Source organism: Ostrea edulis, chromosome 2 (genome assembly GCF_947568905.1).
Source record: "Ostrea edulis chromosome 2, xbOstEdul1.1, whole genome shotgun sequence".
NCBI classification, from domain to species: Eukaryota; Metazoa; Mollusca; class Bivalvia; order Ostreida; family Ostreidae; genus Ostrea; species Ostrea edulis.
Window position 1 is genome coordinate 50,547,426 of NC_079165.1, and position 22,602 is coordinate 50,570,027.

At 35.1% G+C, this 22,602-nt stretch overlaps 1 protein-coding gene across 9 annotated transcripts in view; it reads right to left on the minus strand.

Annotated features, from left to right (window-relative positions):
• LOC125682097 (ovarian cancer G-protein coupled receptor 1-like) overlaps window positions 1–22,602 on the minus strand; it is a 169,065-nt gene that overhangs the window by 18,172 nt on the left and 128,291 nt on the right. The window contains exon 1 of one of the 9 annotated variants that reach the window (XM_056154415.1): window positions 11,232–11,643. The exons of 7 other annotated variants lie outside the window; for them this stretch is intronic. The gene's annotated coding sequence lies outside the window, so the exon portion shown is untranslated. Of the gene's footprint in view, window positions 1–11,231; window positions 11,644–22,602 lie in introns of those variants that run through there. One more of the 9 variants, XM_048922513.2, reaches the window with a different exon arrangement.

Here is a 22,602-nt window from a genome sequence, read left to right on the forward strand (position 1 = left end):
AAATCAACGAAAAAAATTTGCAACCATTTTTTTCAGCTCCAGTCGAGCGTTCCGGTCAAATCGAAGGCCTGTAGAAACATCTAGAATGATGACTATCTTGTCTCAAAATTTCAAGACTCTAGATTTGATAATTACGGAGGAGATCGGTGGACAAGTGGACAAAAACTCACTAAAAGAGAGATAACTCCCGATAAATTGGCATGCAAAGTCTCTTCACCAAAAGACATCTTTTCTGAAAATTTCAATAAAATCGATCGAGAAATGGCTGAAAAAATTGAGGTGATTACCAAGGAAAATGAAAATAATAATGATGATAATAGTATAGAAGAAAAACAAACAGTAGAAAAGAGTAAGGGCATGCGCAGGAGACGGAAGACCTTACTAATACGAAACGGGGCATAAACAATCTGTCCCCGACAGTGTTCGGGCATAATAACAAGTACTAATTGTAACGGGGACCGCAACAGATGTTACCCAAACATCCCCATCTAGCAGGTGGTGTCTTATGTTACAGTACAAATGTTTTTAACCATATCAATCTGTGAATCGTGTGGATACAAATGTATACCTATTTATGACGTTCAGTCCATTCCATGTTAAAAGATATCAGTTATAGACATTTAATATTGATTAGACTTCAAAACTTAAAATCCACGGGCTTTCACGCGCATGTGAATTCGATTAAGGAATTTTATTTGACACCATTCAATAGGCATTCATGTCGTCGACCTGCAGCAGAAATTGGAATTCATTTGAATTTCTAATTCGAAAGATAAGGCCATTTTAGTATCCGTGAAATGAATTTGGAAAAAATACACGTGCATACACGCGCACATGAGTGCGGCATAGCATTTCTGTTGATGTTATTGAATAGGCATTTGAACAATATACTTGCTGTATGAATTTGATATTGATTGCTTCATTCATAAGAAAGTTCTGGTTATTTCAAAATTGTCTAATCAGAATTTAGCACACGTGAATGCGCTTGCAGGAAATGATTTTGACAACGTCAATGCGTAGAGAGTCCCAAAATATACATTGTATCTGCAATATAAATTCTAAAACTTTCCATTCAAATCTAAAAATGTTATGGACCAATGCATGAACTTTGATGTAAAAAATTACAATGCACGCTTTCAAGCTCACGCAAATTCAATTGAGGAATTTTCGTTGACACCTTTCAATAGGCATTCATATCGTAAACCTTCACCAAAAATTTGATTTCATTTGAGTCTTAAATTCGAAAGTAATGGTCTAAATGAAAGAAAAGCAATACACGTGCAGACACGCGCACGTCAATACGACTCGGCGTTACATTTGTAATATTGACGCCATTTGATAAATATTTGAATAATACACTTACAATATGACTTTCATATCGTTTAAATGATTTATAAGAAAGCTATTGCTATTTCAAAATTGTCCGATCAAAATTTATCACACGTGCGTGTGCCGGAAAATAATTTTGTCTGTATAGAGGTCTTAAGAATATCAAAATACATATATAAATAAAGTTTTAAAAGATTTTAAGGAAAAACAAAAAGGTTTTGTTCATTCAAAGAATTGAACCTTCATAAAACAATGCACGTGCATGCGCATGTGCGTTTGCAATTTTTTTTTACAGCGATCTGTAGACATTCTGCATATCTACCAATGCTGTGAATGTCATTAGAATTCCATTCTTTCAAAAGAGAGTTACAAACGTTGGTTGTCATCCATCGTCGTCCGTTAAACAATTGAACATTTTTAATTTCTTCTTGATAACTACTATTCCAATCTAATTAAAATACGTGAGCGGATCAAAGGATCTAATTTTAATTAGATTGCTACTATTCCAATTCTTTTCAAATTTGGTATTAAGCATCTTTGGGACAAGGGGGACATAAATTGTAAATTTCAGCACTCCTGTCCCTCTGGGGCCTTAGTGGCGAGGCAAAAACAACCAAAAATTGACCAATTTTCAAAAATCCTTTTCTCTACAACTGCACATTTGTAAGAAAAACTAAATGCATAGTGATGTAGAGCAGGAAGGTCTCTACCAAAATTGTAAATTTCATTATCCCCCCCGGGGGGGGGGGTGTTAGAGGTTCTGACCCCAGGACGAGACCAAACATGGTATATATAGTGTTTATGTGTAAAGCACTTAAATATTATCTTTTTTAGTGCTATTGAAACTAAATTGAAATTGAATGTATATTTGGAAAGAGCAGGTAGTCCTGAACTAAAATTGTAAATTTGATGATCCTAGGGGTAGAGGTTTTGGAATCAGGGTAGGGCCAAAATTGTCAGTTATTAAATGTGTGATTAATAGAACATTTTTAATTTCTTTTTAATAAGTACCATTCCAAATCCTTTAAATTTTAGTATGAAGCATCTTTAGGACAAGGGGGACATACATAGTAAATTTCAGGACTCCTGCTCTCCTGGGCTTTAGGGGTGGGGCAAAACTGCCAAAAATTGACTAATTTTCAAAACTCTTCTCTACAACCACAAATCTGTAAGAAAAAATTAATACATATTGATGTAGAGCAGGAAAGCATCTACCAAATTTGTAAATTTCATGATCCCCGGGGTGGGGCCAAAACTTAGTATTGAATAGTATATATGTGTAAAACATTTAAATAATATCTTCCTTAATGCTATTGATACTAAATTGAAACTAAATAGATATTTAAAAAGAGAAGGTTGACCTTTACCAAAATTGTAAATTTCATGATCCCATGAGGTAAAGTTTTGGTTTCAGGATGGGGCTAAAATTATTATAGTGATTATTGTCTTTCTCATTTAAAATATTTCCTTATGTTTTCTGTTACGATATGAAAACTAACTGTATTTTAGAGAGAAAAAAAGGTAATGATGTACCAAAATTATGAATTTTGCAACCTTAGAGTTTTGACTCTAGGACAGGTCCATAGTAGTCATATTGTGTTACTGTTAGATATGTTATATTATGTAAAGCCTTTCATCAGTATATGCACTTTCAAGGGCATTTAAGGTTTAAGAACACATCTTGTTTTGGTACTATACTGTTGCTAAATATTACAATTTAGCTTAGAGATGCAGAACAGGATTCCATAGCCCTTAGCACTAGTGATACATTTAACTAATAATCAGGTGACCGACAAAGCTTGTGGGTCACTTGTTGTATTATCCAATCAAAATGAAGCACACGTGCACGCGTGTGCAAAATTGTAATTATGACCATGTCAATCAATTAAGGGTTTCAAGTTACACTCACGATTTCATTGAAAAATGAAAAATTAGACTCATTCCAAAGTTTGTAAACAAAACATGCAATGCACGCGCATGCACATTATATCAAGAAAAAATCCTGAAAAATAAAAAAAGTGAAATTTTACAGAACGAAAGTAGACTTCTAATTTGGACAGGAAGTGTCGCCGAAGATAAACATTGGTAAGACACATCTACGGAAATAGTCTAGTATAGCATATCAATAACAACGTAAAAAAAAATGACAAACATCTGTGAAAATTTTACAAAACAAAAATAGATCTCTAATTAGGACAGGAAGTGTCTCCGACGACAAATATTGGTAAATTTAACATTTACAGATACACGTGTGTCATCCTTGAACATTTTATTTCTCTACCTCAAAACATCTTTGAGAACACTCGCGGAAAAATCCGGAAGTCAATATCTCGGGACCGAAAGTAAAAATGTAATTTTTTTTCTAAAAACGGTGTTTTGTAAAAACTTCATATCAAGAACAACTCATGTGCAAAAAATTATTTGAAAAATATCGAGGAGTATTTGAGTAATCGCATTTACAAATAGGGGAATATAATTTAAGTACTACTAGTAATGAGAAAGTTTTCCATTACACTACATCCGGTTCACAGCTTCGTTTGTACCAGTTCACAGCTTCGTTTGTACCAGTTCACAGCTTCGTTTGTACCAGAACCAGGGCCTCCGTGGCCGAGTGGTTAGAGTATCGCGCTCAAAGTCACACGGCCTCTCACCTCTGTCGGCGCGGGTTCGAATCCGAGGTAATAATTCTTTATTGCGGTTTGAGAAAGTTAAACGAGAGAAAACTTTCAATTGTGACTTCACAGTAGAATGACGCAAAACTATAACGTCAAACGTAAACATTTCGTAACGTATTTCAAGACAAAAACGTAAATCGTAAACATGAAATGAAATGCAAAATTGCATTAGAATGGAAATATTTTTCTTCTCGATTGTTATTTGTGACCGTTAATGTTGACGCTGAAGCTTATGATTAACGATCCCGCATATTTTCAATTATTTTTTAGTAGAGCTTTCTCGCTTGTGCCATTAAAAGTTATCTTCTAAATGGAGACAACACAGTTGTCACCCGCGCGTGAGGGAGACATCACGAATTGTCTCCCTGTACATGACCTCGGTTGACAATGGTTTTCTCGGGGTGAAAATTTTCAATGTTACCCTCAACTACATGCAATATTTATATATTATAACAATCATAAGTAAAAAGATATAACAAATACAAATTTTCATCCTGATGTCACTAATTGCGTTCCTTAATTGAATAACACTCCAGGATTAAATTCCTATCAGATATCATATAATTATTTCACTTCTCTGCTAAACAGTCCATGATAGTTTTATTATCCTGAAGAATCTGAACGTTAAAAACAATATCGCACATTTATTGACTTGTACCACAATTTTATATCTTTTTTATCTAAAACATCAACAAATTCGTAACGACTTTCTCTGCTGAAAATTCTGATAAATTTTCAATAGTTTCGAAGGGTGAAATCAATGTTACCCTCAACTACATGTACTATTTTGTTTTACACTCAATGTCATACATTTATTAGATATATACATATATGTTAATGAAAGCAAACCATTGAGGTTTGAGAAATTTAAACGAGAGAAATTTCGTAACATATTTTTTCAAAACAAAAACGTAAAAAATCTAGTAAAATGCAAAATTGCATTAGAATGGGAATGTTTTTCTTCTCAATTATTATTTGTGACCGTTAATGTGAGCTCTCTCGCTTGAGCCATTACAAGTTGTCTTCTAAAGGGAGATAACACAGTTGTCACCCTTCACGTGAGGGAAACATCACGAATTGTCTCCCTTCACGTGACCAGCCCTCGATAAATGAAATTGGCTGTATTATTCTGAAGGATGATACATGTAATAAGATTTATGCATGACAGGAACATAAATTTTGTTGGAGTCTTTTTCAATAGTTATTTAGTTATTATAATCACAGGCCTTACCAGTCACCTGAGTGCTAGTGAAAAAATATCTCTACTCCAAAATGCTATGAAATCTAGAAAACATTTCCTGTTCTGAATATCTAAACTAAATTCTAATGTTCAGCAACAGTATAAAACAAGATGTGACTAATATGGACCCATCCTGTAGTCAAAACCCTGGATTGTGAAATTCACCATTTTTATACATCCTTTTCTGCTTTTCCTAAATACACATTTAGATTTTATACAGTACCAGCAAACTTACACATAAATACTATATACTAAGTTTGGCCCCACCCTAATACCAAAACCCCTGTCCCCGGGATCATCAAATTTACAATTTCGGTAAAGGACTACCTGCTTTTTTATATATATACATTTAGTTTCAATTTAGTATCAATAGCACTAAAGGAGATGTTATTTAAGTGTTTTACACATAAACACTGTATAGTAAGTTTGGCCCCGCCCTGGTGTCAGAACCCATACTCCGGTGATCATGAAATTAATTTTTTTTTGTAGAGGTCTTCCTGCTCTACATTGCTATGCATTTAGTTTTTCTTACACGTGTGCGGTTCTTGAGAAGATGGCTATTGAAAATTAGTCAATTTTGGGCAGTTTTACGTTATGCATGAGAGTAAGAAAAAAAGTTTCAAAAGTCATAATTTAAGCTATTTAAAAGTAACTGTTAATGTTTTTTGAACTAACCTTTGAACAGAGATTTTTTGAATCAAAGTACAAGAAAATGATATGCGAGTTGAATGTGTGAAAAATTGAAAGAAAAGTAAGATTCATCAATTATTGAAGTAATACCGCTTTTATTGTGTGTACTTTTTCAGTCCATCGGTTCAAAGTATACTATGTACAATGAAAGCAACATACATGTACTTTATTCATTTACATTTACATAAACTGTATTTATTTTTGGCAAAGAACCCTATGAAATTTAAATGTGTTTTCTGTAGACTCGGGCATGGTGTGCAGTTAATCTTTAACCTCTCTGATCATCATTAACGGCCCAGGTAGTATTAGCATGTCAAAGAAAAAAGATCGCGATCACGATGCACATAAAAGGTAAAAAACTTCGATTATATGATAATGGTTTTTTTTTAATTTTTTTATTTTTATACCTTTGGCGTTAAGATGTGAATCTACTAGTTTATAAGCAATGCAAAAGCCTTTTGCGGTTACTACACGTTGGGCTGGGCAGATCAACTCTAAACAACTGTATTGTTAAATTTTGTTACATGAAAAGTTTAGAATTAAAGAAATGTAGACTTTCTATAATAATATAGATTGTGATAAAGTTTAAAATTCTTAAATTTAGCAGTATGATTTAGCTTAGCCCCCATCTTAGTACTAGTGTTACAGCTACAAAAGAAAAAGGAAATTTAATATAGTAACACATTAATGCTCGTGCCGAAAAAATGAAATGAATTTTCATTGTTGTTTCATGTTCATTCTTTGACATTCTTCTTTGAAGAGGGGCATATTGGTTTGCACCTGTCGGTCGGTCGGTAGACCACATGTTGTCCGCTCAATATCTTAAGAACCATTCACTTGATCGTAATGATATTTCATATGTAGGTTGGTTATGAGACGAAGAAGACCCCTAGTATTTTTCAGGTCAAAAGGTCAAAGGATCAATCTACTCTGGGCATAGGAATACACTGTCTGCTCAATATCTTGAGAACCCTTTGCTTGACATACATCAAACTTGGTACACTGTTACATCTTCAGGAGTTGATGACCCCTATTGATTTTTAGGTCAAATGATCAATCCACTCTTGATATAGGAAGATATTGTCTGTTCAATATTTTGAATTGATGATACTACTACCAATTAAATGATGTGTGTGTATAACCCTTTTCAATTTTGCACCGGGGGGGGGGGGGGGGGATATGTGTTTTACAAACATCTCTTTTTCGAGTTTAATTTTTTTTCAAAACAGAAAAAAAAGATATGAAAGTCTTTAAAGGGAAGCGGAGTCGAGGCTAGCTTGAGTTACATGTAGCCTTGTCGAAGAGATACTAGAAAAAAGTGATTGCCAAGAGTTAGATAGTCTCAGAAATGATTTATGTATATGGCATAAAACTTTTTCTTCTTACTCTCATGCACAACCTAAATTCTCCTTCACAACGTTTGGATCACTTGCATAGGCAACGTCATTTACCTCGTATATTTGCTAAATAATACACAAAGCAAAGTCCAAATTTTGCTGCAAAGGTCGCAAATGTTGTGAACTAATGGTGAAAATTGACAATTATGTTTAAAATGAAATAAACACAAATTCCTGTCGGTAAATACGATTTTCTGACAGCGTTTTCGCTCCACCGACCTTCGCTTCAGAACAAAAATCGTTGCTAATCGATGACCCTTGCATTTTATAGGAGTGTAAAACAATAGAAAATAGAATTACTCATCGAATCACATTCTTATATTTTAATTAAAATCTCAACAATTGCTTGTATTGAGGCAATTTACCATCTATGCATGTGAAATTTGGGTATCTATTGCATAACCGGAAATCGATCTCTTTTGATTTCTATACATAACCTCTTGTTATGCAATTGATCGATTAGCAGGCGTGTTGAGATAGTTTTGAAAAAACATATTTTTATTGCTTTTCAAACTCAGTCGTGGGGTAACTATTCTAATTTAAATATGAAAATATAGATATTAAGGTACTAATTCAATTACCATTATTCTAAGGATGGAAGGAAAATATTGGCTAATTTCAAATTTGATACACTGCAGTAATATTTTTTATGCTATAAATGTTCATACACCTAATCATGAAAGGTTTAGAGCAGATTTTTCAAGAGACTTTCATTATGGTTACATGTAAATCAAAATGCAAAAGCGTTTGTGGTGATTTAATAGTCATATAAAGGCAACGAAAAAAGTTCTAACTTTTAGTAAATTCCTTACATGGGATAATCATTAGAGGAATGATTTTAAACGCTCTGTATGTAATTGATTAAGCTTTAAAAGGATAAAAGTTAACGAAACATACATGTACAGTACTGATTCACGAAAGGTCATTTTATATTTATTTCAAACGAACTTTTTAAAGTTGCTTCGCACAAACAAAATTGGTAATGTTTGAAATGGTATATATTGGCGAGGGGGTTATATTGCAATTTAAAACAGTAAAAATATATGTTCATTTCAATTAGAAATGACTCTATGACAATCTGTACACAGATGTATTTTTCTTTCACCAACAATATATATCTACAAACTATCACCGATTTAATATCTACCGGTATCCTTATTTTAAATTGTGCACGAACAAGTTAATAGCTTACGCAATGGAAAAACTGATATAGCAAAATTTTCATTCGGTTGCAACAGTAACGTTAATACATGTATACAATTTCCACTCTTACCTGTTTTTGTTAAGGGCGAAACACTGAATTATAAAAACTAAATGAAACGGCACTACACTTGCATCGCTGTCCCGTAAAGCACACTGTTTCCTAGCAGGAACTACTGCGGTATCCAGTTTTCTGTTGAGCTTAGTTATTGATTTAACTTACCAATGATGCTTTTATATCTGTGCGGTATATCTATGGCAAACAATACATGTAATAAACATTAACAATGTTTACCCTATATTCTCTATATCTCTTTTGTGGTATTCGCATGTAGATAATTTCGTTAATTCAGTTCTGCGAGTCCTAATCTCAGATCGAACTGTCGCAAAGGCCGAATAGCGTGATGTATAAAACTAAACCCTTGGTTTGAGATTCAATGGAAAATAAAACTGTAGCTTGTAGAAAAATAATTAAGGTCTTCCGTAACAACGGAAGACCTTCTACTGATTGTGCTGGTTAAGATTATTCTTATTCTTTTTCTCTCTCTTTTTCCTAGACGCTAACTTTGAAGCTTCATATCTCGCTCATTTCTGCATGGATTTTGCTCAAATTTTCAGGGTTTATAAACTTTACAGAACAATTTTAAAATCATGTACTACATTTCAGAAATTCCCTTCTGTTCACGAGTTATTCCCCTTTGAATGAAATTTTAGGGGCTTTGGTTTCCAGACAAAGGCTCCGAGACTGTATAAGCTTGAGCAGAAAATGCATTGAAAATAAAAAGTAGGAGCATTGTAGTTCTGCACATCGTTTTTTGTTTTTTGATTACAGTGTTCGAAATGGTGGTTGACAGGGTTAAAAAATTAGGACGCCTAAAGGAGCAAAAAATTACACATATTTTCCTTTGTATCTTTTAAACTAAAAATATTTTGTTAAGGCGTGTAGAACAAAAGTTGTGCAAAATGTTAAGAGCTTTCTTTTAATAGCCCTTAAAAGGGGCTGGTCCCTTAAATTAGGGATCTGGGGATCTTCAAAGTTTTCGCTTTATAACTCAAAAACGGTAAATATTTCGATATGGTTTTGCTGGAAAAGTTGTTCTTTAACATCTTATTGATCTGATAAACATAATATTTTGCTCGAGTATTGTGTTATATATGAGTAAAAAGCTTGAACCGCAAACAGGTAACCGTATCATTAGGTAGGTGAAGGGGGGGGGGGGGGTATGCATATAACTTAAATAAACTTGCTTTAATTGATAAATCTGACTTTTTATTATTTAGTAGCTTTAATATAAACAATCGTTCCAAAGAAAAAAAAGAGGAAAAGGTTATCTCCTCTACGTTTGTTATTAACACAACGATATATTTAATTGAAGAAACAAACCTTCAAGCATAGAATAACTCAGTCATTAACTACACGCATCTTACATACACCGCGGGGTTTGTTTTTGTTTACAATTACGTAACCGACTCGAGGAACCATCGCGTGTGAACCAGGGCATGTACACAAAGTAAACATTGTCGTCCTAAATATAACACAGAATGTTATGTTTTTGATCATATTGGATTTTTCGAATAATTCAGTCTTTCCGGGGATGTATATACTTGTTTATACGTCCCTGGTCTTACGTTTGATTTGTTTTAAATTCAAAACTCTAGAGCATTGAGTCAGGCATCAATTTTAAAATCTGCAATTTAATATACAGTTCGTTTCTCAATCATGTCTAATTGAATGTGTGTTTAATATCGGAGATTCATCACTGCTGGACTAGCGATCTGTGATTTCACACTACTTTAACTGAACACACAAGCTTTACTCAAATTCTTCGTTGTGAAAAAGAAAATGGATACATTTTACAAACATAACGAATTATTTTTGAACATGTTTTGAAATCAATAGTTTATAATCATGATTAAACCATGCAAATCTAAACATGCGTATAGAATATTCAGAAACCCATGGCCGGCCAGTCTCATTTCAAATGATTTGTTGTTGTATTGTTTAAAAACAATGACTTTGATTAAACATTGATTCAGAACTCCTGGTCCAAATTATGTAACTTCGGTACGTGCCCCTGGCGTGAAATTCATACGCGACTTTTGTGCGCACTGTGTGTTTTAATTAATACTGATAAAAAGTTTCCATATAATCAAAGAATATGTCCTGGCCTTGACCCATGGTCACATTGTCAAGTTCACTTTTTAGAAAATACAAACCCCGTCCTGGCCATATCAAGTAATGAAGAAACATTTAGATTTCATACTTACAACAGATTTTCATGTTAATTGAGGCTGCATTAAGACCTGACCCAAGGACATATGGTCAAGTTCAAGGTTTTTATGTCACACAGCTCCGACGGAAGACCTCTCGTTGCTTTGCAACGAGCTTTGCTCTAGTTTCTATAGTAATTCTTATGGAAATTAAAACTGTACCTATAGAAATATAATTTTTATAGTCACTCTTACAAAATATGCTTCCATTTGCAACATTTGATCAGCCCACTGGATTATTCAAGTGTTTATCATAAAATTCCAAAACATTTCTCTCGGAAAAATAAAGGTTCACTAGATTTATGAACTCGAACATTATCAAAATTTAAAAAAAAAAATCACAGAGGGATATGACGACATGAAAATGTCAGAAATAATATCACTTGATAATAATGTTTACTTCTATCTAAAAAGAACGTGGAGTCCTACCTGGCAAAGTACACAGAGAGTTAATCCGATCATAGACGAAAACATCATTCTTGAAATCGTTTTATTTATTAAGAAAATTAATCATCAAATTACATAATGTATATACATCTGTTCCGCAGCAAGTGCAGTATGATATATCCGATAATTTGTAGCCAACTACATCAGGTGCCCTGCAGTATATCGTGTTCTTCTAGATTATCAAAATAACAGTTGAATAAAATCACAACCCTCAATCATATTCACCTTAAAATGAAGTTCTTAAAAAAAAACAAGACCAACAGTTTGGTTATCTGACTGTTAAGAGAAGCTTCGTCATGCTCTGTTTAGATTATTCTGAATTCTGATGTACATGTTCGTTGATCTAAACCTATTTCGTATATGCGATATTGAATTACAGCATGACCTTTGAGAAAGCCGTAAATACTAGTATTTTAAAGAGTTGTCTATCACAAAAATTAAACATATCATAATACTTTATGGATATAAATATCATAATTCTAATGTTTTACACGCAAGTATGTCCAATTTTTTAAATTTGTTCACTATATATTTCATGGAAATTCAACTTTTCTCAAAAACTTCTTTTGGCAGCTCTTCTGGTCTGAAACTGAGGATATTTATATTGACTTTTGCAGAATTCCTTACGCTTTCTTGTCATGACTTTGGAATGATATTTTGACTCATATATTCAAAAGATTTGATATTTAAAACACAAGCATAACATTTTAGAAGTCGTCATTTGAGAGCCAACAAGTTTCATGTTAGATTAGCATAAACTCATTTCAGTAAGGGAGAGATGAAGAATTATTCTAATACTATGTTTCAAAAGTGTAAGAATATATATATATATATATATATATATATATATATTTATAATTCAATAAAAAAAGCAGGAAAATATACAGTTCCAAAATATATTTAAATCACTAGCGCTTTCTGGATTTTAACATCCATCCTCAGGTGAATACAAATTTGTATTCACCTGAGGATGGATGTTAAAATCCAGAAAGCGCTAGTGATTTAAATATATTTTGGAACTGTATATTTTCCTGCTTTTTTTATTGAATTATTTTGACTGTGTGATATCAACTCTTTCTATTTGGATTATATATATATATATATATATATATATATATATATATATATATATATATATATATATATCACGGATATAGCAATGAACTCTTAAATGAACATATATATATATATCACGGATATAGCAATGAACTCTTAAATGAACATAACTGCTCTAAATGAAGAAATATTTAATATAAAGCACAGAAAATTTCACTTTATTTGGATACCAACTTCCGCCTATATATATATATATATATATATATATATATATACCATACACTGTAGTTGGATTTCAAACAGATCTATATGATGAGAAAATAAAAATTGGCATACTTTTGGCGCTTGAGTGTACTTAAGATACTTCCAAACACTTGTAAAATCAGTCTTCACTTTTATCTCATATCAAAAATGAAATCTCCATAATACTAATCTTCAATGATGTTCTGAACAAACTAATATAATCCATGGCATGTATTTAGCATATTGGAAACATCCAATATATTGGAAGTCTGGAAGTCTAAATCTTGAATGCAGATGATTCTATCAGTAATTGCCATGTACATTAGTTTATGACCTTTCACACGGTGTATAAAAAGTCTCTAAAACAAGAGATGTTTGTAAAACACATGTGCCCCCCATGGTGCAAAATTGAAATGGGTTATACAAACACATCACTTAATTGCTAGCAGCATCATCAATTCAAAATTTTGAGCAGACAATATCTTCCTATGTCAAGAGTGGATTGACCATGTGGCTTAAAAATCAATAGGGGTCATATACTCCTTATGTTGTACCAAGTTTGGTGTCAATCAAGCAGATAATTCTTAAAATATAGGCGACAATATATTACTATGTCCAGTTTAACCCTCGATCTTTGACCATGTGACCTCAAAATCAATAGTGATCATCTACTCCGGAAGATGTAACAGTGTACCAAGTTTGATGTCTGTTAAGCAAAGGGTTCTCAAGATATTGAGCGGACGGTATATTCCTATGTCCAGCATAGATTGACCCTTTACTTTTGACCTTTTCACCTAAAAAACAATAGGGGTCCTCTTCTACTCATAACCATACTCTTCTTTGAAGGGGGGCATAAAAATGCGGCGTAGTGTGTTACTTTTGCAGTTTTATTTCAGTGTGTGACAGAGGAAATTCGGATCAACATGCTAAATGGAATGTTTTCTCCCTTTAAAAAAATTGACAATGAATAAAATCAACATGCCTTCATAATATCAATTAATTCTTAGCGTTTCACATTATATATTCCATGTCATATATTTCAAATACTCCACATTTTGTCGATATTTACATGGCACACTTTAACGTAAAACTTATACGGTACCAATTTTGATGCACCAGATGCACATTTCGACAAATAATGTCTCTTCAGTGATGCTCAAGCCGAAATTTTGGAAAAAACTTGTAAGTGCTAAATGGAAAACTAGAGTGCCAAAAAAAATGGAGCCAAATTCGTCCAAGGATCAGAGCTATGCATGAGGGAGATGTGTCAACGTCACTCGATGTATAGTTATGACGTGATCAGTTTACTTTCATATTGATCAGACAGAAATATACGACAGCAGTATAACATTTCGTATTTCTTTAGATCTTAGTAGCTGCATGGTTTATTTTATGCATCAATAAAACTTACAATCGGAATTTTAAAATATGTACTTAGTAATATACTTATTTCAATTATGACGTCATATTGTTTCGCGGATTTTATCCCCGTAAAGATTTTCATAACCTGCCTTAAAGACCAAACAAAAAACAAAAAAAAAACACCGTACGGTTGCTTCACGGATCACTGAATGTGGGCGGAGCTTATCCATGGTCAATGTTATTTACCTGGAATTTACCTGGCCAGGAGATCAGTTGTGTATATTTTTATGATATACACAGGAAATTTCTCAGGTTATTACAAATTGTGCTTAGTGTCTTGATTTGTGCAAAAAAAAAAAAAATAATTAAAATTTCTACCTACATGCATACCGCATTTCTATTTCCCGCAAACCTTCAAACTTGGTCATATTTATGTATTGCAAATGACAGGTTTAGCCCATTTCTAAACCTTTGCTTTTTAAAACTTCTAATTAAAATTGTTATATATCGTATATAAATGATTTCCGAAATATAATATTACCCGGCGTTTCCAGGCACTTCCTGGTGTCCTGGGAGTTCGCGGTGTCGTGGGTGTAGTAGGTAAAATATCCATGTTTCGAGAGAATGAATAAATCCAAGTAGATCTGTGTACATGTACAACCAAATGAAGAATGGTCAAGATACCCCTCAATATGGGCCGTCTGTAGGGTTTCTGTAGCTATAGTGTTTGCGTAATGGTGGTATCCCAAACAGAAGCTGACACGAAGTCTCCCCCCCCCTCCCCCCCCCCCCCCCTCTCTCTCTCTTTAGGGTTTCTGTGGACGTAGTGTTTGTGTAACGATGGCATCCCAAACAGAAGCTGACACGAAGTCTACACCCCCTCCTCTCTCTCTCTCTCTTTAGGGTTTCTATGGACGTAGTGTTTGTGTAACGATGGTATCCCAAACAGAAGCTGACACATAGCTAGTCTACCCCCCCCCCCTTCTCTCTCTCTCCCTTACTCTCAATCATTGACTAAATGAGTAATTATTGTCATACGTATGCAACACTATTGCCATGCCATATTATTTCATCTATATTATTGCTACAGTTTTACACATTTCTCTCTCTATATATATAAACATAAAACCGTGATAAATTATAAATAGCTCAATAACTCTCTCTCTCTCTCTCTCTCTCTCTCTCTCTCTCTCTCTCTCTCTCTCTCTCTCTCTCTCTCTCTTTATCTTTATAAATATAAAACCGTGATAAATTATAAATAGAAATATCTCAATAACTCTCTCTCTCTCTCTCTCTATAAATATAAAGCCGTGGTAAATTATAATAGAAATATCTCAGTAACTCTCTCTCTCTCTCTCTCTCTCTATATATATATATATATATATATATATAAAGCCGTGATAAATTATAAATAGAAATATCTCAGTAACTCTCTCTCTCTCTCTCTCTCTCTCTCTCTAAATATAAAGCCGTGATAAATTATAAATAGAAATATCTCAATAACTTATTTATGCTTTTTTACTGTTGTTTGATTTCTGATTGTGTAATTTATAATCCATGTGGTATCTCAAACAGAAGCATTTTTTAAACTACTGTAACAGTTTTACGCATGGGCAATATAACCATTATACATGTTGATGTGCTGCGCCAATAAAGAATTGTTCATGTTTTTATAAATATAAAGCCACAATAAATCTTTAATAGAAAATATTCCAATAACTTATGTTTGTTTGGTTTTTTTTTTTTTTATTATTATTATTGTTTGATTTCTGATTGTTTAAGCTATAATACATGTATAAAGATGGAGAGAGAAAATACGATGATAAATTGCATTGTATAGGGGACGTTAGAAATTAAAATATTCTAGGTGCGAGTCAATGCTATCAAAACTCAGGTATACTGGGGCTTTCCTCGAGATTTGAAGACTGCCGGTCATCATTAGCCATGATTGTTATCAAAACATCTTTCTCAGGTAGCTGTAGACCACTGTCTCTGCAAACGTCAATCAACCTAAGCTCTATTGTTAAAAGTTGGATTGACCAGCGGCTTATCATTGATCGCGACACAGGTAAAATTTGGGGGCGTTAACTTAAAGTTGGGTCTTTAACGTACCCGTGACATGTATTTGTAAATTTCACTTCCGGTCGTGAGATATGGTGTTGAGAAATCAAGACATTGTTTCCTCATTTTCTCAGCAATGAGTCAAGACAGACACTTGAATAATAAATTAGCCACAATCCATGCAATCCATGTTGTTTATATGTTTGTCCGTCACTTCCGGTCTAAACAGGAAGTGGTTGAAAAATTGATAATATTCGAATTTCGTCGATACGATTTCTCAGAAATGGCTTGATGGATTTTCTTGAAATTTTCAGAGATGATAGAGAATGGTAATATTCTTAGGTACCTTTCTTTCATTTTGATAAAGTTCGTGAGATATGACCGATTAACGTTTTTTAAAAAGACAATTTGCCCGTGGTAATTTCAAAAACGACTATAGATGATAGAGTAAAACTTTCAAAAATAATAGATCTATCAAATGCATAATCCTTTCTTGTAGTTTCGTTTGTCAACTTCACTTCTGGTCTTCACCGTAAGAGATAACAGAAATAGCAAAATTCAAACTTTTTCTTTTAAATTGAATCTTATAACAATTTATTAAATCTCTTTCGAAGTGTCAAAAAATATTGACCCCGTCGGACATCGAAACGGCAACTTCCGGTTTCCCGATGAAATACTCTTATAATTTTCGTCTTTTTGTGTCCCAATAAATCTATCTTATATTTCAAATGTTTGATTTTCATGTATGTTAATGACAAAATGTTTTCCAAAAGAGCCGAAATCAATACCATTTACTAGAACTTTTTATTAGTCTAATTCAAGTTTTAGAACAGTTTCAGTTTTCATCACACCTTGGTGTAAGTCTTCCGTAATGACAGTCAATGAATGTACATGCAAAAAAAAAAATCCTTTCAAAATGACATAAAACCAATCTGATTGAAAATAATTTACAATATTATTATCTGCAATTTAACGAAACGAATAGTTTGATTTTGAAATGACAATAATCAAGATTATTTGATACATATCAAATAGTCCACACTTAATTAAGATTGGCTAATACAGTTCGTACCGTTTACGAAATAAACCTGGTTCGAACTATCTTGCCTCTTACAATTCCGCCTAACGGGGAACGAGTTAACTTTTCATTCTGCTCAAACCTTAAATTCAACACATTGGGAAAAATGTTTTTCTTAATGACAATCCATTGCCATCGAGTTAATTTATTAACATCGTGCAATCGTATACACAGCCAAACAATCCTTTATCAGTGCAGCAACAGGATGAAGCCAACAAAAAAAAAAAAGAAAAAAAAAAAGGGACAGATAGAAGCAATGCCGATCGATTGGGTTTTGATTTATTTTGTCCATGGTGAAGATAACGAACTGTGACCTATCTAATTCCTATAAGCAATACAATAAAACATCTCTTCCAACAATGGAATCGTCACCACTGTCGGCGATGGGTTGCTAAACTTTGGCCTGAGTTAGGCGTTTTCTCGGCCACTTAGCGGGGAGCCTCAGCCTCAGCGATTTTTATCGTGCCACCTGTGACTCGGACCCGCGGTTTAATTTGACGACATGTTACAACTGCGATGGGTGCTGTGGACCTTTCTATCCTGGATCCCCACGGGACTTTAGTCCGAGACTATGAGGGCAAGGCAGTGAAGCACGGCAACGTTATGGCCACCCCCCTCTTTTAAATGCATGAGGTACCCATTCACCCGGTGATGGAGGTTTAATCCCGGGCGAACGCTACTAGCCTTTCTCAAGGTCAACCTGAATAGAATCGTCACCAGTGTCGGCGATGGGTTTCCAAATTTTGGCCTGTGCTCGGCCGCTTTGTGGGGAGCGATTTTTATCGTGCCACCACACACGGACCTTTCTAACCGGGATCTCCACGGTACTGGAGCTCGAGACCAGGACGGCATACCAGCCAGGCAGTGAAGCACGACAACGCTGGTCCTCCCCCTCCCCTGAAGGCAGGAGGTACCTATTCAGCCGGCGATAGTCGTCTAATCTCTGACGAAGGCTACCATCCCTTCTCAAGGTCAACATGGTGAGTCGCTACATTTAATTGATATTCCTTAATATTCACTTAGTTCAAATTCTACCGGCTGTCGTAAAGCACTCGCACAACATAGCCCATAGGGCGATACCATACTCAGACTTAGTTTCTGTTTGCAGCCGCCATATGTAAATTCATATCCTGGTCATGTCCTACACCACCTAATACACCTAGCATTGCCGGTGCTCTATCATTATGTATCTAAATGGCAAACCCATAGCACAATTTTGATTGTATCTATTTGGCCAAAATGCCATTCATGATTCAAGGTACTTGGTTAACGTAGGTTTCATGACTTTTCATAGGCATGCCTAGCGAGTCGGTCAAGCAAAGGGCACCAGATAGTCACATCATGCTACAAATTCCAAGGCTTGCTTTCTCTTAATTCGTCCCATTCTGTAATCAGTTCATTATGTCGCGTTACTTGATTTATTCAATTACATGTCATACACAGATGAACCTGGATAACGTTCAGGTATACCTGATTGTGCCATGTCGGCACTGCATAGACCAGGGGCTCGGACCTCAACCTACCACGAGGTTCAATTGCATTGTGGCCAACCACTACATTATCTAGTTAGGTTTACTTGCTAGGCATTATTGGGCCCAAGTTTCAGGGTAGGCATTGCTATTCACGGCCACTGGGGTTCACGGGTTTTTACTACGCACGATCATAATTTTAGGTACCAAGGACCTCACCGGTCAATTTACGCAGTTATTAACTTCATAGTACTTATCTATTATTAACATCCCTATGCAATTACGTGGTATTCTTGCTATTTCAGCAATTTGCCTCTTTTTATTTTATGTAGTTTACAGATGATTCCGACAACGTACGTGACGTGGAGCGCTATATGCTTTTCGTACACACGTTTCAGGTTTGTGCTAGAACCAGCATCACAACGTACGAGTCGCAGTATATTCTCACCTTGTCGTTCTTTGGATATTTAGCAATTTCCAAAGCACAGAGACCCTAGTTCCATATCATTAGTTGCATTTAATTGCAGTTTTTGTTTCCGATAATTGTCCACAATCTCAATTTAAGTTCGGACTTGCAGATTGTTGATCGGTTCGTTGTTTATTCTCAATGTCAAGCCTAACCAAAAGTTATTGTTTGGTTAACTTTAAGTCAATCACACTCCATTCCATTTTCATGTAAATAATTGACTGGTTTTGTCTCAGATGTATTCGGCCTTGAATTTTTCTTTCCATAATTCATTCATAGGCATTTATTGGAGTTTGTATGGTTCCAGCAGTCGAGAAACCACGTCAGGAAGTGTTACGTTTTGTTATCCAACTTTTCCCGAGGAGGCGTGGCTTTGAGGGTAGAGGCTTAGGGATGTTAATGGGCTGGGTCATTTTCGTATTTAGGCTCGAGTAATCGGTCTTAATTTTAATTCTTAGCTGAGTTTGGGTTAATTCTCACTGGCTCTGGAACGTTTGGATTAGTTTTCTAATTTATGAGGAATTTCCAGTCGAAAAAGTTTGCCCATTACAGTTTATTGTTTTATCGTCGAAAATGGTATTTAGCAATGTGCCATTCTGCTATCATTACCTTAGTTTTTACGGAAGCATTTGGGACTTGTAGTTAGATCTTTTTTGACGGAATTTAGACTTCAAAATTATTCTCGAATTTTCTGCTGAAACTCTTCACAATCAATCGGAATCCTTTAGAGGTATACCAGTTTCAGTTATGGGGCGTAATTTTCCTTCAGTAGGACTGGGAGATGGTTTGTTAAATTGGTGTTTGGAAATTTTGTCCAAATTTTTGCTTTCCATCATAGGAGTTATTCAGAGCTGACAAGTCTTATAGTCCGCCTGAACTGCAACCACTTTGTTGTTAATCTTACGTCACCTTTGAGATTACACATTTTGAAATGGTCATTTCAGAATTCAGTCAAATTTTGGTCAGGAATCCTGAAATTTTAGCTATTCCCTTGAAAAATCCAGGAAATTTATAATTTACAACTTTCATAATCACTATCAAAATGTGTCAATTCGGTGATACAGAGTGCACGTCGCCCACCCCGCAGAATTCAGATGACCTTGTTAATTTATTACCTTCGAGGTTACACTTTTTGCAATGATCAACTTCAGAATTCAATCTAATTACTGGTCGGAAATCCTGAAAGTCTTAAAATATTCCCACGAAAATTACAGGAAATGCAGGTAATCTTCAAGTTGAGAGCGATTACCGAAATGTGTCAATTTGGTGATAACTTGGTCTTAGTAACCATTGCTTGAGAGTGCACAGGGGGTTCGGAGAGGGGAGCGTAGAGATAAATGTTCTCCCCTAGCGCCTGCGGGCCCTGGGCGACGACGAGGGTGCACGTCGCCCACCCCACTGTTTAAGTGCCTCCAATTTCAAGTATGCATGAAGAAAAAAGGAAACAAACATACAAATATAAATTTTTGTGGGGGACATTGTCCCAATGTCTGTGGCGGACTGGGGAGTGCGTTGGGGTAGTTGATCACTAATTCTGCGCCAAAACCGGCTCTCCTCCCACCTACTACTAAAGCAGGGGGCAGGTATTTCACGTGTACCCTCCAGACGACCATTAAACTAGGTCAAGGGTCAGTGGATATTCATAGAAAATACTAATTTCTTGCATAAGTTGCTAAAGTTTAATTCGTGGGGCTCTCAGCTAGTTCATAGCTGGGACCACATCCACCTCCTACTAAGGGAGGGGATGCTACAGGCTGGTGCATGTTGCGACAACTGTAGGAGGGTCTACAAGCTTGCTCCGCACTTGCTAATTACACCAGGTAGCACGCAGGAGACCGGTGAGATGCGCAGAGATTTCTACCTCCCTTAGAACGTGGGGACTCGTTCAGGTTCGGGCACCTATGTCCACATAGGGCCCCCTGTGTTGCCCCTACTTTGGTAGTCAAACTGGCACACTGGCCGCCTTCCCAGTTCCCCACAAAAAGTTTGCATGCGACCCTTTCCACCATATATGTAAATTTGCATCCTGTTTCTGATCCAATTAATAAATATAAAACTTGTATCACTCTTGTCATTGCAGCTGCTAAGCAGCCTATGAGGGATTACAGGGCAGCCAGTTAAGCTTCGACACACCTACTGGTCTATTCAAATATTAGGTTAAGGTCACTATTCAATTCGGGTAGTAGGTCAGATGTCTTGCGGCTGGTTGTGCTGTATATTAAGTTTATTTTAGCACAATGGCTTCTCTAGGTAAATTTAACACACCCTAGGTCAGGTCATGGTCATAAAGCCAATTCTTTTATTAATAAAGTTTAGACAAGGAACACTATGAATATGAACTAGTTAATGTAATACAGAACACGACTTTACGCAGTCCCACTCGTATAAAGACGTCACTAGATGCCGGTGATCGAAGGGCTACAGCACTTAGTGAAGTTGAATCCAAAAGTTGTTTAAGTTCATTTTACCAATTTTGCACGGTTGTTCCTGAGCATAATGTGCCATTTGTAAGAATGTAGAGCATACTGTGCCATTTGTAAGAATGTAGTACCTTTTGTTTGCTATATTTATCATTATGTGAGCCTTTTTTATGTAATGATACTATGTTAAGAGTCCTTTGTTTGAGAATGTGATCGAGTTTTCAGAAATGGTATCAAATGTCAGAGTTTTGTTATTTTGACGCCGTTACATGCGCGGATCCAGTATTTTTTTCCCCAGGGGCTCCAACTTTTGCTTAGCACGCAAATTTGATAACTTAATTTTTTTCATATATATCATGATGGTACATATTTTGCAAATTCCAGGAGGGGGGGGGGGGGGGTCCGGCGGACCCCTTCTAGATCCGCGCATGCGTAACTTTGAACGTCGGAGTGGTGTTATTTTGAAGTCCATATTCGACATTTGGTGACCTGTGATCGCACCTACGTTTGCTATATGTCGTCATTGGTCTTGTACCATGTTCAATGAGTAACCATGTTCTTGTCTTCTAATCATTGAGAAGTGATCCTTTCTTCAATATCAAACATTACATTTGCGAATAACAATGTACACTATTTACTTCTTAAAAAACGTACAGAACACCGTTTCTTTGACGTCGATTTATTATTTGATATCAGAAATAAACTCTACATTTTCAGAAAATCTTATAATTTGTTTCATAATCTATATGCTAAAAACAAGTTTGGCAAACAAATTCGGGCATCATATCTTAAACTCATATATGCTAAGATAATTGTTTTAAGATGTTCTATCTAATAACGTGTATTAGTAGCTAACTGACAAATAAAACTTGGTTTGTTCCGTTGCATGTTTTGGACATCTACCGTCTTAAATAATAAAGCAAGGGATTGGTGGCGTCGAGAATATCACCGAGTCTATAGCTTTATAGGAATTCTTTTACGAAAGAAGTGTGGCTTGAATTAATCGGAGCCAATATGTGTTCTATCAACACAAATCGCATACTTATGAAATCTTGAGTGGAGCTTTTCTATATCTTAATTATTTTGCCTGATTTCCTTTCATCATAGCTATGTATTTTTTTGAGTTTTGTAAAAAAAAAAAAAATTGAACCAATAAGAATTCATAATGCCAGTTGGGAATGTAAGACTGATTAAGTTT